This window comes from Poecilia reticulata, chromosome 13 (assembly GCF_904066995.2).
Source record: "Poecilia reticulata chromosome 13, P_reticulata-male-v2, whole genome shotgun sequence".
NCBI classification, from domain to species: domain Eukaryota; kingdom Metazoa; phylum Chordata; class Actinopteri; order Cyprinodontiformes; family Poeciliidae; genus Poecilia; species Poecilia reticulata.
The window spans coordinates 19,565,892-19,585,714 of NC_088842.1; the positions used below are offsets into that span (position 1 = coordinate 19,565,892).

At 38.0% G+C, this 19,823-nt stretch overlaps 1 protein-coding gene and 1 long non-coding RNA gene across 2 annotated transcripts in view; one reads left to right on the top strand and one right to left on the bottom strand.

Moving 5' to 3' along the window:
* Positions 1 to 18,185, bottom strand: part of LOC145554551 (calmodulin regulator protein PCP4-like) — a 36,321-nt gene extending 18,136 nt beyond the window's left edge. Inside the window, exon 1 of the transcript XR_014090530.1 lies at positions 17,862 to 18,185. The gene's annotated coding sequence lies outside the window, so the exon portion shown is untranslated. The remainder of the gene's footprint in view (positions 1 to 17,861) is intronic.
* Positions 14,054 to 16,553, top strand: LOC103474386 (uncharacterized). Its single transcript, XR_535175.3, has 3 exons — positions 14,054 to 15,026; positions 15,106 to 15,161; positions 16,224 to 16,553. It is a non-coding gene; the product is annotated as an uncharacterized LOC103474386 (long non-coding RNA).
* Positions 18,186 to 19,823: the final 1,638 nt, after the last annotated feature.

Consider the following 19,823-nt stretch of genomic DNA (forward strand, 5'->3'; position numbering starts at 1 on the left):
GTTCACCAAAACAAAGAAATAACTGTATCTCCCCTGTTGATGTCTACAAAAAACGAACAAGTGTTGCAATAATAGAGATATGTAATTTAAATTAATAATATTTGTAAGGATGGACAATATGGCTGAAATCTTTCACGATATAAATGTTTCATATCAATCAATATGGACAATTGTTGATATAAATGGTTATGGATTTGCTTCTGGATTAAAGATCTGAAATGCTGACAAACGAATGGCATGATCTTTCTTATTTTGTCCACAATTTTCACTCCACAAACATTTTGTATTCACACATGCAATAATTTTACAATATGAGACATCTTAACTTCGATGTATGTTGTTCATCTACAAACTTGTGAAATGAGTAAAAAAATGATAGTTTTCTATAATACGCATGTCTACATCAGAAATATCACCATCATTAAAGATTTACAAAGGCCATTCCCACTAGGATTCCTCCCTGCCACGGTCAAATAGTTTTAAAGTTTTCAGAAGTGCCTTGATCTTGTCGGCACCAAGAGGTCGCGATGATCAAACATTTCTTTGCATCTCGCTGATCTCTGCCTGCTGTGTTCCTCATAGAGCAAAAGACGACTGCAAGCCGACATTAAAAAGGTGTAAATTTGACAGATCCCTCTGGTGTCTCTCCATCTGCACGTATTTCGCTCAGACTGCTAGCGGTGTAGAAACAAAATGTGTAAAATAAAAGGAAGCAAATCGCGCAGCTTTGTAAATTTGCCCCTCTGTGTCTAACAGGTGGAAAGCTGGTGGGAACAGTGGGGAGAGTTCGAATGGGCAGCGGTGTTTCCATGACAGTAACATGTTCGCAGGATCCACAGAGATAATCTTCAAGGTTATGTTCAGATGAAGCTGCTCTGCTGAGTTTCTGTGCCGATTGTCTAACCTCTCTCTCCTCCCATCTATTCACCTCCTCACAAATCAGTCCCCCCATCCTCACAGTGCAGCCAGTGGGAGTGTGTGTGTACTGTATGCTCTTTACTACAAGTGATGTGTGTGTGTGTGTGTGTGTGTGTGTGTGTTACAGACCACTCATCTGTATGAGCTCCACTGGCAGTTACATAAAGCATACTGTCATAAGGGCTACAGGGCATACTGAAGCATTGCCAAATCAGTGCTGGGTCAATAACTCCCCGTTGCAGATTTTTTTTTGGATTTTCTTTCTTTTGTTGGGAAGCCAGAGCGCATCTAGACAGAAATAAGGAGAAAGTGGGTGGTTTCTAACTCATGCAGTGTGGCGCTGAGGTCAGTAATTGCCATTAAATCTAGAGGCTTCAGGGGAGCTTAAAACAGATTTTAGGCACAGTAATTAGAGCAAAGAGGTTTTGGTGAATAGCATAAAAAACCTGTGAAAAAAAAAACATATTTCAAAATAATTATATAATGCCACTGAGATATGAAATAAGTACTTTAGTGCAAATTTTCTCTAATATAAATATTTTATTAAGAATAAAACTAGCAACAATTATCTTATGACAATCTGACGTTGAAAGATTCAGTCACAAATGCATTAGAAAATGTACAATGAGAGGATTAGACTGTGCTTTCTATCTTGTATATGGTTCTATATAGAGTCATTTACAGTAAGATGAGTTATTTTCTTCAGTAAAGTCTTATAAACAAAGCAATATGCAAATTGGAATAATTATTACCCAGTGACACTACTAACCAAAGTAAGACAAGTTCGAGCAATTATTTCAAAAATAACATAAAATCACACAGTGCAAACTTGTAAGCTCCTTATTTTCTGTGTTAATGCCAGAGAGAGAAAAGGCAACCACAACAAAAAGCAAAAACTGAGAAATGGCTGAAACTGTTACTTGAAGCAATGTAGATTAGGACTGTGTGCAAAGCAAGTGTTGGTGTTTGGTTATAGGGTTTTATCTCCAGAAATGTAACTAGATAATACATAGCCTTGATGCTTTAAATAGATTGAATGTAGGTGTTTCCATCCTTGTTGCCAAAAGACTTGGTTTTAGTCCATTTTCTATCCTCACCATGACCACATATTGCGGTTTTATCAGAGCTTTTTCAATCCAACAACATTCTTAAAATAAACAAAAATATCCTCTGTAAAAATCGTGGAATCTTCCTTTGTAATTAGTTTTAGCAGAAAATGTATCACTACATTACCATAAGTCTCCAAGGTAAGGTTCAGAAGTTGTTGTATTTCCTAAACTAGGACATTTTAATTTGTAGTTTATTTTTAGCATGCATGCTAAGCAAACAGATTGTCTCTGCATATTTAGTGCAACAATACATGCAGTTCAGAAAGCAGATGATGGGCAAGATATGTGTAAGAAATTGAGCAATTTATTGCTCAATAACTGTGTTATACTGGTCATCTGTGTTTAACATGGACCAAAATCATCACAATTGTTCTGCACACCAGAAAGTCATCAACATGTGTCCTTTACATGTTTCAGGCATTTAACAACAAGAGCAACCGCTTCACCGTTTGCAGTGTTCATGGCTGCTACCCATTGTCAAGCTGCCTCAGCTCCTGCCTGTCAGTACTCTGAGAAACATCAACATGTTTTCTGGCCTTTCACGGATGAAATGAGGGAGACTTCTGCTAAAATTATGAGTGCATGCAAAAGGCATGCCATTAATGTTTCCATAAAAGCGATGTCTTGGATTATCCCATACCAAGTTATTTAGTTATTTTTATAAATCTAATATTATTTTGGAGTGTGTTTGCTTAGCAGCTGTGAAATCTACCACTGCCTAAAGAGCAATAAGCCACACATGTTTGCAGCCCCTGAAGGAAAATCATAAAACTCATAACTATGAAAACAGCTATTTTTATTATAATAAGGTTGCTACTTTCCTAGCACAAAAGACAAGAGTGAAAAGGAGGAAAAGAAACGCAACCTAGCACTGGATTTTTTTTTATGACTTTTGTCTATAGTGCATCTTAATGAGCCAAGAAATTGGTGAGTTTCTTTCATTAGAGTGGGTGCCACTAATCTCAGTGGACTGGTTTCTTCACTTTGGGATTTAACACAGAGTGCACTTCATTGATGAAAGCTGCAATAAACTAACCAGCGAGCCAGTAAATAAATGAGGTTGTTTGCTTCGATCACCTGGAAGTTTGGTTCAGTCGCCAAGCTCATTTACCAAAGCCCTGCAGATGCAAAGAGAAAATGTGCTTTCCCCCTGAATCACGAGGAATTCAACACTTGTTTTCTCAGCAATGCTTCTTGTTCAGGGAGCATTTTTAAATTTAAGTAGATGTGAGAATTTAACAAAACTGCTTGATGCGCATGGAGAAGTTCAAATACCACAAATAATGTCTTAACCTTAAACTTACAAAAAAGGAAGTTTAGTCAACTGTGTATGGCTTTTTTCTGTCAATTATATGCATATTTTTTCCTTTGTAAAAGTGTTGAATTTATCCATTGTGATGTCAAAACTTCTCATTATTTGCTGCACTGTTATTTGTCATTTGTGTTAGTCATTTATATATTATAATGAATGTGTTTTCTTTTCATAACATGAAAATATTTCTAAAAACCAAATCAAGATTGTTGCAGATATACACAAACCTTTTATTGTAATTAGTATTTGTTTGGATTATGCAGTTTCTTAAGCCGCCAGCTCATGTTTTTTTTGTTGTTGTCTTAAATCATCTTTCCGATTGATTTCACAATGCTAACAGCACTTACTTTTCTTTGCCTCCATCTTTATGGTCTAGAATGAGGACTTTGTATTTCAAGGAGAAATGTTCCAAGCCAACACTTTCTTTACATCCTTCCTCCAAAACCTCCAGTCCCCCTTTGAAAGGCCTTAGAGTTTATTGTGAGAAATAACACAGAATGGAGAGTTGAAATGTAAAACTAGTGGGACTTGGGCACTGCTTTAGTGCCTTTGTGGTGAGAGCTTCCGGCACTGAGCAGTGTGAAGAGAACGTGTAAATACAACGCAGCAGAGCAAGAAGTACTCCCATTCTCAGTAAAAAAAAATGTCTCAAACAGAGATACGAGGTTTCAATCAGAGATACGAGGTTTCAATCCTTCATATTCAAGGATCATAACAATCATCTAAACAACAACTCATAGAACAGTGCTTCAACAGACAGACTTTACTTCCACGAGAAATATTGTGGTGTAATATTGATATATCTCATATCACATCCCATCACAGGTCATGACTGGCTCAGCTGGTTACCTGGTGTAAGGAAAAGGCAGCCACAGAGCTGCACTGCCTTGATTAAAGTTGCATCAACTTTGTCTATCCAATATCTATTTATTGTTGCACTCGTTAACTAGTTCAACTTTAATTTTCTTTTTTACTTCAGTAGAACACCTTCCAGGATTTCCCATACATGTGTCCCATTTCCATAATAAAACCTTCACACTTTCCTACAACTTTCACTCTCAGATGTGTTTTTATTCAGAAAATAATCACAAATAACAGAAATATTGGCTTGAAAATATCCGTGTGTGTAATTATTAATATGATACATGGAGTTACAGTAATAAAATATGTTTTCAATAATATTCAAAGTTATTGAATACAACTAGCAACCATCTAATTAACATGGGGCCATCGGTTGGTTCATGTAATTCAGCAAGAATTACTTTAAGTAATAATTACTTTACATTGTAAGCAAACTTGTGAAGCCAGAAGGGATCAGCTTGTTTGCAGATTGATCAACATATTGGTAGAAACCATCTCTGTCATTCCGATCAGAGTCCAGGTCTAATTAGCTGCCAGAAAGTGTCCAAATGTCATAGCAGGTGCACATCACGTCCCCAGGTAACCCAGATAGCACTTCTGTCTGCCTTTGTGGGCCAGGCGGCTTGAGAGTAGCTTTCAAAATGAACTTGAAAGAGCAAGGTGTTCAAATTAAGCCTCTAATTATGTCAAATGATGAATCTGTCCTCTGCTCATGCTGTCCCACCAGGCATCTTTGAGTGGAAACATCCCACAGAACATCTTCCAGCAAAGTGATTTAATGTGATGATAATGCGAGGACTCAGCTCAAACTGTTCGACTGAGGCCTTAAGGTCCTCTCTCAACAGCCAGCAGACAAAGCACACCACATTTTGAAATCCGCTGCTTGTTTGGTTAAAACTAACCAAGCAGCGGGTTGGTTCCAAATGAAAGAGAAAAAAAATGGCAGTGAATAAAATAGACCTATTATCTTTGTCTCTGTGTTTATTTTAAGATTTGGCAATTTGCTTAGTCCAAGAGTTCTCATTTCCCACCCAATGGACATTAAGAATATGAAAAAGCTTAAGTAGGCCACAGAAAAAAAAAACAAATAAAGCACACACACACGCACAAGGATAACCACACACACACACACACACGCGCGCACACACACCCCCCCCCCACACACACACACACACACACATAAACTGCTTCTATAAACTTCTTTGTTGGAAAAATGCAGAAATCAAAGTGGATAAAGAGATAAAACAAGGACTAAAAAAGGAAGAACTACAGTAATTTAGCCACTGAAACGTCTGATAAGATTCTTTTCATCCTACAATTATAACATTGCTGCCATACATTTACCAATACACGACACTAAAGGGCAAAACAAAAAGGTACAAACCTTCACTTGTTTGTGTCAGCGTCATCAGCAATCTGACCTCATAGATCTGACTGCAGAGGCCTGTGTTTGTCTCCCAATTAAAGCTTAAATGTTATTTTTGATGTCAATTGTATTTAGTTTGTTACATTTATTCTCTGCTGGTTACAAAACAAACCGCGCCATGGAAATAATAATAATAATAATGTTTATCTTTATCTCAATCTTAAATTTCACAAATCTTTTACCTAATTTGAGAAAACAGATGTGTATTTTCAGGGCTTTTTGTCATTAGAACCATCCATAGGTTTATACAGGCTTAATAACAGTAACATATATGGACTGGACTGAATTATTCGACACAGACAGTAAAACCTTTATTGTAACTTTGTAGAAAAAATAGGGGAATACTAGCTTTTTCCAAATACTTTGCTAAAATCCAGAGTTTTTAATAATCAAACTGAAACCTGTTAGATATTTAACAAATCATCCAATACTACAACTATAATATGGGATCTACAGGCAGGTTAAACACATAATTTACTTCTTGAAATGTTTCTGAATTACAGAATCTTGCTGCCAAATGATTCCGGTCCTTTTTAGCTCAATTTAAAAAATGAAAATATACTTATTGATCCGACAGGGAAAGTAGATAATTCATTCCATCTTCGCCCAGTTATAAATAAATCTCTCCAGTTGTGCTTCACTCTGGCCAAAGAACAGCTGAGCTGTCAAGTAAAATTAAGGCAAATATTTAGGATCCATTTCTCACTAGATGACCAGACGAAGGCCCTCTTGTTTTGCCATCAATTGATTCAAATCACAAAATGCAGATTTAAAAACTGTCTTCCCTTCCTGTTGCTGTGAAACAAGCATTCAGCAAAGAAGTCAAACAACCTGACAATTTTTCCCCAGAACAGGCAAATCTGATGCCTTTTATCACCTGCTATCATAACTTCTCTTCTCTTTGTAGAACAAAATAAATAATGTAGCTGAAGTTTAATTATGAATGCACTAATTACTGGGTGCATAGTCCGAGGAAGCGTACAGGAAGGGAAATCCACCATTTAAAATTTAATCGCCCTATTTATGAGAACATTAATAGCGATGACAGAGAACGTAATACACCCGACATGTTTAAAACGCCTCATGTCAGCATTAGCCTAAATATCGGGGACCCCCGCAGTCTCAAACCTATTTCTGCGGCCTGCTCACTTATTAGTTTGCCTTCCAGTCGCTGCAGTCCCACAAGTGTTCCTCTCTGTTTTGAATCTGCGGAGTGATGAAGTAATGATTTTTGTGGGAGGTAAATTTGCAGCTCGCAGCAGTAATGGCATTCCATGGTGCTCTATTAATTCAGCCCCTCTGCACATACTGAACTCATGAGATGAATGACTAAACTGGAGACGAGAGCTTAGCCACATAGAGCACCGCGGCAGAGACGCTTGATTTACACGACCCGGCTGAGTCCAGAGACGACTGCAGTCCCTTTTCTCTCACCTTAATATCAACTCTGACCGCATTAACACATTTTATGGTTGTCAAAATGCCCTTGCGTACTCCAGTATGTTGTGCTACTATCTGAGAAAGCTGTCAGAGTACTACTGCAAAAATATACACATATATATATTGCATAAAAAGGTTAAAACTATTGATCTAAAACTATGAATTAATATTTGCAAAAATATAGTTTATCAGCGACTCATCAATCTGACACCACATAAAAACGGCCTCTGCAAATATTTTCCAATGCAACAAGCCAAATGGAGATGTCATCTTATTTTATTGATTCACTTTATAAAGTATTGGCTGCGCAAAATTAAACTGGGACACAAGAGCCCGTCAACTCTGTGGACACAGCTGGTGAATTTATGACTGTATGATAATCAAAAGACGGCAACACATGTACTGCAAAAACTGTTTTCATCCCAGATACTTAACCACCCGATGCGTAATAGCTTCTGTGTTCATTCGGCACCAATCCAAGTGATTTATGAGGTCATGAGTGGGTAAATTGCTATTCATATCTTCTGTGCCGAAGATCAAGATTGTGTTGTTGATGAAGTGTTTGGTGATTACACCCACAGGGGGAGTCTAAACCTGGTTCAATCAAAAACACATAAATAAAAGGAGTATTAGCTGGTTGAGATCAGCAATTAAATTTATTCAAATTGAATGTAAAAAGGAGCTTTAAAATAATAAAATACCATAAATCTGTTTTTTTTTTTAAATGATCGGTAAAAAGGTAAGTGTATATAAATGCTGCAATGAGTGGTTGAATTGCACAAATAGACTTTTGTCAATTTTATACTCATCAGCAACTCAACATTTCTTTCTCACTTTAGGACTTTCGAGCAGCTAAAATAAAGTTCTGGGACATAAAATAGTTGGGAAAAAAACAACAATGTCAGCTCTGTCCTCTACCCTGCAGCCCAACAGCCATTAGGATGAAGTGCATTACCTATGAAAATCTGCTTAACGACTATTACAGGAAGGCATTGCCAGCAACGGAGACTACAAGATGTCAATTCTATACAAAATCACCAAACAAGTAAAAGAAAGTCCTTAATACTCGAGAACAGGCTCCAATACAGCTTAATGTCTTGATGTGGATGGTGAACCCAATCAATAAAATTGAAATGCAAACTCAACAATCCCCTCCACAACTATAGGCATTGGTAAAAAAAAAAACTTCAGATCTTACTCGAATAGCATAAACTTACCACATAAAATTTGGACAAATAGTTGAATTTATTTATTCAGTTTATGTTTCTGAAGGAAAAATGTGCAGCAGGAACTCCTACATAAATATATTTTTAAGGTTTTTTTGGCTCAGGTTAGAGTAGAAAGTAGGAAATGAAAGAGGGGGAAGACATGCGGCAAAGGTCATCAGGCCGGGACTTGAACCTGTGACCTCCACGTCAAGGACCAAAGCCTCCATACGTGGGCTGTGCTTTAACCACCACAGAACCCCAGGAACTCCTATGTATAAAGTTGAGGTGGATTGAGAGAAACTTGATTTGTGTTGACTATTGATGTTGTTGTTTAGGATTTTTCAGTCTAAGTAGAGCAAGAAATTACTCCCCAGGCTTAAAGTGGATTAAACAGCAGTTTATGTCATCCATGTCTCCCTTCCAAGCCAAAGTAAGGCTTGACGGTTGTGTGTGTGTGTGTGTGTGTGTGTGTGTGTTTTTTTTTTTTAGCAGACTTAATGCTCAGGATACTTTCTCTCTAAAATTATCCACACATTCAACTCAAACTGAAAACTTTCAAAACTTTGAGTTTGAGTTGAAAGTTTGAGACGTGACATTTTAATACATAAACATGTTTTGTAACAGTATTTACCATGTTCCTGCTGGTTGGTGAACACCTTCTCCGGTCTCACATGTTTTGCAGCCTCTAGGTTTAGACATAGCCTGGACCCCATTACGGATTTTCTTTGAGCCAAGCTAATTCAATTGGAGCTGATTTTGCATGTTTAGGGATGTTTTCTTGCTACGGGAGAATCTTTATCTTAGTTTTTAGCTCTGTGCATGTCGACTATAACCAGCTTTTCTATCCCGTCCAAAGGAAAGCATTCCCACATCATTACTCTGCCACCACCATGTTTCTCCTAGGGAACGGTGTGCTCAGAGTGAAGTGATAGTTATTTCTTCTGTGTGGGCTTTTTATATCCCCTGCACGGCCTGAGGCAAACTGCAAACAGGATTTCTTATAGCTTAACATTTGTTCTCTTCTAGTCAATCTTCCAGAAAGATTAACAGAGTCAACAGATTATCCCACCTGAACTGCAGACCTCTGCAGTGCCTCCAGGGTCACAATGTTCATCTTTTCAATGCAGAATTCTTAATTTCAATAGGACTGCAATGACAGCTTTCATGGTTAAGGTATTTCAAAGTGTTCCTCATTGGAAAAATAGATATGGGGAAGGAGATCTAATAAAACACCAACATCTGACATTCAGTATGTTTCTGATAACAGCCTACAGATGGACGGGAGGTCTGAGTTAAATTTCAGTGGTTTGGAGCTTAAGCTGCTTATACTCACTATCCAAAAACCATTTCAGACGCCTGTCTGCTACCATCTGTGCAGAACTATATTTCTGCACAAAAGAAGCACAATTTCTATTTATAACTTGCATGTCAGGTTAATGAAATTAGTATGAACAATAAATCCAACCAAGACAAAAAATTTTTAGATGTCTTAAAACATGCATTTAGAGACTTGATACTAAAATACATCAGACTCTGGTCCCCTGAATCCATATAATTATGATTTCTTTGGAAATTTTGAACAAATTTAAGAGCTGCTGGAGAAGAACATATTTCTGATTGTTACCCAAACCATTTATTACTGTGAAGCTGAACTACACACCCACCCAGGGTGAGAATCACCTCTCTTCCAATGACCGCTGAAAATAGGCACACTATTCATGTTCATGCGTTTTTTGTGACTTAGAAATATTGGAAGTTTATCTTAAGTATATTTTTGATTCACTTTGGGAACACTTACTTATCACAATATGTTAGCATGTTTATTTGACATTCTAGTGCATATAAAATAAATATTTCATTAGCTTGTATTGATCGTAGTAGGGAGTCTGGTCACTGAGCACAGAAGAGAGAAAATCCTACTGGTTTTGTGAATTGAAGCTAGAATGCATTATCCTCTGGTGTGTCATTGTTCCCAGCTCCAAATCGATAAATCGCGTTGCTCAAGAGAAGAATAATCCAGACAATACTGTCAGCTGTAAAAGGAAACAATATGCTAAGGATGTAAAATGAAGATGCACAGAAGGATATAGATTAAAACACCAAACTTACAAGAAAAGACAAATATATGGACAGATGCAGGATGCCATTTTTGTGACTGAATACTGAAAAATGGAAAAAGTCGATTGCATTTCTAATGCTATTATTCAGGTGTTCCGGGCACGTCCCACCGGGAGGAGGCCTCGGGGAAGACCCAGGACACGCTGGAGGGATTATGTCTCTCGGCTGGCCTGGGAACGCCTTGGGATTCCCCCGGAGGAGCTGGAAAAAGTGGCTGGGGAGAGGGAAGTCTGGGCCTCCCTTCTGAAGCTGCTGCCCCCGCGACCCGACCCCGGATAAGCGGAAGAAAATGGATGGATGGATGGATGCTATTATTCAGTAAATAGCACTGGGAGAAAAAAACAAGGACGTTTCTGAATGGAAAAAATGCACTTGACAAAGAAATAATACTGCCCCTGTAGTTTGGAGCAAGTCAAAATCAGACAAGGACCAATTACAATTTTAAAGCCTTCTGACTTCAAAACTATAAAAACCTGAATGATAATTCCCCCACCAATCTGTTCCTATAGTTCAAAATCCTGATAGGAGCCAACGAGACCAAGCGTTTTCCCAGCTGTGCAGCACAGGAGTGTTTTCCAACTTCCCCACATTTTGCTGCATGCTGCTGGTCGGCTGACTAAAAGAGGGGTGCTACACCTTTCTCTTCCTTACAACATTGAAAGGTTCAGTCATTTTTAAAACATTTACAGTTGTGGCAAACACATTCAAAGCCAAATTATACCACCCACTACTCCTACTAAGATAACGCTGTCATAAAGTTACAGCTGCAAGCAATAAGCTATTGGAGCAGATTGTTCATTAATTGAACTGTAAAATCACAGGTGGACAACAGAGCTACGGGCACTTTTGTCATTGCTTTTGTTTTTAGTGTGTTTGATGGTTCTCTGTCAGGATGATGGCGTAACGCTTCATCAGAAAACATTCGAGCTCAACGACACAGGCAGGAAACAGAGGGGATCGATTTCACTGAAACATACGGCGTAAATTGAAAGAAATGGTCCTTGACAAGACTTCATCTTGAAACGCTAATCAGTCAGCTGTTTTACTCTCTGTAAACAAAGGACTGCAAAGGGCATTTTACAAAGCCAAAATGTTGACTCCCAAATTAAAATAAGTTGGATTTCTGTTGTATTTTTGTTTCTTTCACAAAATCAAACAGATTCATGTTGTGACTTAATTGTAATATCCTTAAATAAAAGGCAATTTATGTAAAGGATATTCAGCAAATGTACTATATATAAGTTGTGTGTATCATTTTAATATCTGTGTAATACAAGCCTTGTCTCCGGCACAACTCTGCAACCTTGTTGCCTTAGTAACATGATGGCACTGCAGTGGTTGCATGTTTATTTCAGGCCATTTTCTTCAGTGTAGGAACATTTAGATCAAACAAACAGCGTAAAAAGAAAACCTTTTCACAGGATGATTCCACAATATGGACACAAAGAAGCGCTTTTGCCTAACCTCTTAAAGATCGACCAATGGAGGCAGCAATCTCTATAAACAAAAACGATGGCATCATGGAACCAGTTAGTGGCACCAGTTTCATTGGTCAAAATGATTTGCTGACTTTGTTTACCTCTCTTCATAGCTCTGAAGTGTAGCAACATCAAGTTAACTTGAACTTCAGATGGTCCTATTGTGGGTCAAAATGTCCTGTAACTATGAACTATTTGAACTTACTATCTAGAAGCAGGTGGGATTTCAAGATGGTGACGTTTAAAAAGATTTTTTTTAATTACTGCATTTTGCTTATATTTGTAAAAAAAATACCTAATTCTAACATTATTTCTGAAAATTGTAATGACATATTGATTAGCATTAACACATGTTTGTGTGGGTGTGGAACTGAAGCGGTGTTAAGGGTCCATGCAACAGGTCAAATGATACTTTAATCAAATGTATAACAATTAAAATATACCATCTAACCTAAAATGGAGGCATTTTGGGTTATATGGTATTTGCAATACTGCAAACTGATAGAGATTTTATTTGTGAGGCTACTATGCATGTCCAATTAATTAAAATAAGTCGATATTTCAGTTCCCTTTTAGTTCCCCTAACACACCGAATAGCAGTCTTCATAGCAATGTCTCTGTGGGTGATGCTGCAGTTCCTCCTTAGATACAATATCTGGTCAGTTATCCATCCATCCATCGTCTATATTATCCTTGCAAAGTTGTAAGAGGGGCCGGTTGGTGCCTATGTTCACCCTGGACCGTCCATCACAGGACAGCATAGAGACACACAGGACAAACCACCATGTATCCACAAACTCACACTTAAGGACAATTTAGAAAGAACCCTCAGCTGGAGTACCCAGGGATCACTTTGATAGAGACAGACCTGGAGAGGGATGAGGACATTGTAACCACGGAAACAGAGATGGATGACGGATTTGTGAGTTAGTTGCTACGGATATTGGTAATGTATTAATTCCAATTATGTAACTGGAATATTGCAATTATGTTTTTCTAAAGCCAATCATCCCAAATTAAAGATGTCATCATTGGTCATATGGAGGCCAATTCATTAATATTTTACACATCATAATCTTATAAATGTGTCTGATTTTTACCGCCACCATCTCTGCAAACCACACACCTCCATTCCCCTTGACCTTCAAGCCATCTCCTTGTGACTTCATGCAACGCTGATTACACTTAATCACCAGGTTTTTGTTCTCTTGATTACTTTGTCACATGTTCAAGTTTTTTTTTTATGGACAATATGTATTAAAAACCTGCCAGGTCATAGCCAAGTTGCTAATTTCCATCTCTTATCCTATTGGCAGGAGGATGTTAAAGTAATTGTTACTAATATTCCAATGGTGACAGTGACAGTAGACTACATTATAGATGTTTTTTTTAGCTCATTCTCACTATATTTATGCATCTTAGAAGCAGATGTACTGTCACACTGTTATGCGTAATAAAACTCACTGTAAATTGGATTTTACTGTCTATTTTGAAACAAAGACAACATGATTAAAAAGTCTACATTTTAAGATGGCTTATTTTCTAAATTCAAAAATCACAGCTGCACCAAATCATCCGTAAAGAAAAAAAAAAAACTTTTACCACAACTCAGATTGTGGTAAGCCTTCCTATTATCTGCTGGAGGTCTTGGTCTCTCTCACATTTGAATGACCCACATGTCACAAAAATACATAACATTTTAAATAGCTTACATTTCTATGCTTCTTTGGAGTTAATTCTTCAGCATCTCACTGATATTTAAAATAAAGCTTCGCTCCAAAAAAAAGATAATCCTCCAGTCTTTATTGATTGGTTGACATGGCAACTCAATTCAACGACTTAATTTCTTACTTCAAATAAAATGTAGTCCTAAACGTAGAAATGAGGCGTCAGGCTTAAAGTACTCACCTTCATACCAAATGTTCAAATAAATGGTACAATTATTTCACTGGACAAACACACCTGAAAAAAACCAACAACAACTGGATAGCGCTTCATGAGACACTCTTCACTCAAAAACATTTAGTTTTTTTTATTGTAATCCTCATTTAAAACTCTTATTGCCACTGATTAATCCATTTTCACTACATCATATGCAAAACAATTTAGTCATATGTAATGGAGAGGTGGCCAAGAGAAGCTAAGATGAGGAACTGCTGTGTATTTTTATTCTCTAAGCTACACCCCCTCTAAAGGGTGCCACCCTAAACTCTTATCTTCCGTCTTAGCAGTCGTGGAGGTGCAAGCTGCAGCTGTGTGCTTGCAGGCCAGTAAAAGATGCAACTCCTTGTATGAAAGACAACATGGCAAACTACTCTACCCCAGCAACAGACTACTTCCTCAGTAACAGGCTACTTCCTCAAACCGTGGTACTTGAACCACAGCCGGCTTCTCCATGCTGCCGCACTCAATCCATCACAAAAGCATTCTGTGAAACTTATAGTAAATTGTTTAATCAGTAAAACATTTAATTATTACAGTAGCTCTGCTTTTAAGTCCAGTGCTTCTCAGCTTTGGATTCCAAATGTTGGACAGCAGTTCATGACCGACTGGCCTCCATTTTAGCTTCCATACTCTAGGCGCCTTAGACGTACAGTTAGGGTTGGACGATATGCCTGAAAAACATATCAATATAAAAGTGTTTCAAATCAGCTGATATTGATTATTATTCGTTTTAAATATCTGAAATGCTGCCAAGCTGGTGGCATGACCTTTGCTGTTTTATCCACAATATTCACTCCATGTTTGTTTTTGAGCAGTTAGGAGGAACAGTGGTGAAACCTGAAAGTGGTGCTGTGCAAGATCATGGACAGATTGTTACTTGATAGCCAACCTGATGAGTTGGTTAACCAGTTCATCAGGCTGGGTGAGTTAGCAATGAACAGATTGTTGCTAGGTAACAAACCCGAAGAGTTGTGTAACCAGGATAATTTTTCTATGTTAGATTCAGTTTATTTTCCATTTTGTTAGATTTTATTTTATTTTATTTAAAGATTTAATTAGAAATAAAAACCCTCCTTTCCTTAATTTATTCAATACAAACTAAATCAAGCGAGAGCAACATTGTTCTACGTGACAGCTAAATTGACAGCTACCGCTTGTATGGCTGCTAATCGGCACCCTAGGTAGGAGACCCTGTCGGACTCTGATATGCAGGTAGGCTTCTGGCCTGTTTCCAAAGCAGTTATCAAATGTCTTGTGCATCCTTCAATTGTGTGCCTCTGTTAACTTGCAGACGTGTGAACATTTGACCAAACGTTGTAGCGATCATGGTTTGTCAAGAGGGAACTGGTGAGTGTTGTGTTCGGGAGCTAGCATGCTAGCACTAGCCTTCCCAGCTTGTTGAGTTGGTTATACACCGATCTAAATATAGCACATTCAAACTGAAATGCTTACCGGTATAAAACACTACAATTGTGTAAAAAGAAATTGAATTTGCATAAGTTGCATAATTATGTAAACTCATTTAATAAAATACATGTACATGTGAACTGATTATTTAGGCCCGTTTACACAGACCAGGTGTTACAGATTCTCATTCAAGGAGTTTGCCGCAGGGTCTGGGATGAATCATGGATTGTCTGGTATCACACTGACCAGACTGGCGAGCTAACAAATTAGCAGATCCGGAAATACAACACCTTCTATCATCTAAGGAAACTCTTCCGAATTGGTTGGAGATTTCAGCCAAACAATCTTCATTCTAATGGAACTGGATTATTTTTTTGTTTGTTTTTTCCCTATCAGCAAAGAACTGTTGACTTTCTTGGTTTAAGGAACCCTTCTGGACTTTAATTGTTGACTAACCTGTATATATTGTAAATATTAATACAATTCACTAATTTTGCACCATCTGGTTGTCTGTTTTACAATTTGTCACTTCCTCCAGCAGATGGACCCAAGTTAAAAATTATTCTTATTGGATCTAACTTGGATTATTTTCTTAGTTATCCAAATGTTCCTAAATGTAATGTTGGTTACCCAGTTCATCAGGCTGGGTGAGTTGGCAATGAACAGATTGTTGCTTGATAAGTGAGAAACACTTCTCTAGGCTATGGTGTCTCTGAATCACGTGCACAGAGTTCAGAAGTTGGTTTGTTAAATTACAGTTTACCCTTAAAGAAAAGGAAAGCAAACCCTAAAACAGACACCAGCTGCTTTAGAGACAGAAATCAATGAGTTTGATTGATTGCAAAGTCTGGCCAGTTTAATAGCTATTATGCATATTAATCATCATGATAGTTTCTGGTGCTTATAGTGCAACTATAGGAAAGTCCATTAATGTCCAGTAGCCTGTGCTACAATGCAGCAAAGTAAGATTTTTTTTATTTTTATTATTGTATCCTTGGCCAGGAAATTTTGATGGAAGAAAAGATGTTTAAGGGAAAAGGGTGCAGAGCAGCAATGATGGAGCGAGCACTGCAATGCTGACCACTGCAGACTCATCCATCCAGAACACGTTGAACTGCTCCAGCTTCAGTTAAGTCAACTATGAAGTCGGATTACACCCATAACTTCAACTGAGAACTTCACTTCTGCACGTCATGCCACAAAAAGCTTAAACTGAGTGTAAATATTACTACACCAGACAATGTATATCCTGGTGTTTACTCTTGACTCCTGCTTTCTCTTAAAATAAACATTACTACTTAAAGAGTGTGTCACCACACCAAAGAGAAGAGAGATCCCTCTGCTGTCATAGTTTCTTTTTATATACACTCATCTAGCTTTGAAGCAGTGAAAAACATTAATATTCAGTATGTGAAGGAAAGGAAGCTGATGCCTGTATAGCTATTTCAAGAAAAGACTAGCAGTTTTTCTATAAACTCTTAAGGACCTGCAGTTTAGTGCAAGTTCCTTTAGTGAGAACTTGCTCAAGATTCAAAGCAAAAAAGCAAGCAGAGTTTGACAGGAAAAAGCAGAACCAGTTGAACATTAATGCAAATTTTTCTTTGCCTAAAAATATTTCTTTGTCCTCTCAAATTTTATGCACAGATAACGAATCAACTGCAAATTCTTATTACATGCAAGAAAAAAAAAATACAAGTACGAAGTATTTTATACAATAGTCTACGTATATTTGAAATGTTCTTTAGATGCATTTCAAACTGCACTCAGCAGCATAAATCACATGTTCAGACTGATGAAATGAGGAGAGACCCTGATTTTAAAGCTTAATTGATTTGCTGTTTCTTTACTGTTATTGTAAAAAAAACTCATTTTAATTATATTATCAGCTGCACAACATATAAGACGTTTCCAGCCTGACTTTGGTTTTCGACAATCTGTGGAGAAGTCCAGACCTTCAAAACAACAGAGTTGCTTGGACAGGGCTGGGGGAATAAAAAAAAAGCTAAAAATGCAATGCTAGAAATGTTATCACATAAAACATTATTGTTGGAAATGTGCAAAATTGTGGTATTTTTTCCGCCTTCAGTCTTCACTTTGAAATGGATGAGTGAAGACTGGCTTTTGTGTGATAATGGTAGATATTTTAGTTTGACTTCTACCGCCCTGATAAACCAACATCAGAGCAGGTACGATTCCCGTCCATCTGCTGATGAAGTTGCATTACTAAGGATTTCCTGAATGCGTGACATCCAGGTGTGCCAGAGAGAACTAGTAAGTTTTGCACCTGTTAACATGGTGCAGGAATTTCGCCTCTTCCCTTGTGCTGTGCAGCAAGCAACCCATTCAGCGGTGAAAGGAGTGAATCTGTAGGAACAGCATTGCTGCGCCTCTCTTCCACCCTGGATCTGCTGCGCTACATCTAACACTCAGCAACTGTCAGCGCTACTACACTGAATAATGTAAAAAAAATAAAATAAAATTGCGATGTAAAGCAACACGGTGGCTCTTAGAAACCTTCCTGACCATAAAATCGGTCTTAAATGCCGTTTCAACGAGCGCTTCCTGCGTTAAGATTCGTGCGTATTTTGGATAAAATTCCAACACTTTAAAAAAAAAAACAAAACAGAAAATCAGTCCTACCTCACTCATGGTGTAAAGTATCGCAGACGTTTCGCTTGCTTCCTGTAGGTGGGATGGAAACGGAGTTTCAGCCTCAGCGGTCTTTATTAAAAGAGCGGCTCGCCGCGGACGGAGCGGCTTTATAAAGTGTTGAGCACAACTCCTCCGTGTCATCACGTCACTGACAAACCAATAGGAACGCCGTGGGCAAATGTGTCTCCCAAGTCACCACCCAACTTCTTCGAGCGCTGCTGTGTAAGCTCTTTTTTTCACGATGATCAGCCAAATAGAGCGACTGATGAACAGCCTCTCACTCCTGCGAGGCATTTCATGCACCAGGCGCCATGTCATCAGCGCAAACTTATCTCACAAAGACGGGGTATGTCATTTCCACCTGTGCCTGCGCTCAAATGCGGGGGTGTGAACACAGAAATGACTCCGTCTGTCTTATTATGGGGAGCGGATGAGAATAAGAGGCTAAATACAAATGCATGGCGCTTTTCATTTGTATAAATCAATAAAAAAATATTTTAAAAAATCACTCTGAATCCTAATCTCATTTTTGTTCATTGTTGTGTTGTGTCTAAATGTAAAAGTTCAAGGAAAACAAAATGCCTGGCAATGCAATGCTAAATGCTTGATATTTTTACAGGGGAATAATTGTGTCCATTGAAGTCTGCTCGATTCTAATAAGCTCGTTAGGTTTTCCAAAAACACCACAATGTTGAATAGAGTCGGTAATGACTGAGCTTTGTGTTCATTCATTCTCCCAATTAAACATGAAAACACAGTTTTTTTTTTGCAGAGGGAACACTGCATAATAAACTTAAAAAAAAAAAAAAAGGTTGGTTGTGTTATGTAACTGCATTCCAGTTTTACTCTTAGGTTGCATATTAAATGCTTAAATCCATCTGGTGTCTGTACTTGCTCTTTTGTTGTAGCAGAGGAGATGGTGCCCATCTCCTGCAGCCACTGAATTTTTTTCACATAAAGTTTTCATGAGAAAACGGTACTTTATAGCCTCTCCCAATGAGAGTATAAAGTACAGAGAGTAGCGCATCGTTACTAGGTTGTGCTGCAACATCTCAAATGGCTTTAAAACTTGGAAAAAGTTTTATTGGGTTTGATTTCATCCACTGATCCAAGTTCCAACTTCAAAGTCCACTGATGCCGTCCGCCATAGTTTGAGAGCCAATACCATAAAAACAATGCAACACTATTTTAAAGCAGTGTGTGATTTTTCTGCATAGAGAACATGTTTTTTTTGTAAAGTATTGGACTCGGTTGTCAGAAAACAATATGTCAAAGACAAACATTGTAAAGTTTTGGAAAATATAGCCCAAGACTTGGTCCAAAAGCCTCCAGGCAGCCTTTCTTTGATTTGTGAACCATGCATGGAAATGGATATTGATTCAGACAGGACCAATGTTTTCTCAAAGCTGTGATGTAGATGGAAACTGAAGCTTGTGCTCCTACTGCTACTGGAATGCCATGAAGTCCCAGTAGAGTTCTGATGGATGGAAAGAAGGAAAGGAAAGTGATTAAATAAAAATCACCTCTGCTGCATTGACCCGACTTGTGTGTGTCCATAACCGTCAAAAGGTTTCAGCCAGGAGCTGGCTGAAACCTTTTTATTTTTTTTGGATCCATAGTCTGCAAGAATAGTTTGCAAAATTTCCCTGTGCGGGATATTTTAAGGTGAGAGGAAAGCATTTTTCTTGTGCCAAGCACACCAGATGGTGTTGGGATTTTAGTGGAAGCTTATAAAAGTTAGTGAGACGCTGCACAATCTGGAGCCACCCTCAGTGTGGCATCGCTGCTACACAACTTAATATGTCTGGATGTTCAAAACTCCCATTTTAAAGTCAAATGCCTTGTTAAAAACTTTGTTTCCTACCAGTTTTGTTGACAACTCATTAGAAAAGGGACTGAAAATGCCGAGCTTAACATGGCATTTAAAACAGTTCAATCTTACCTTTGTCC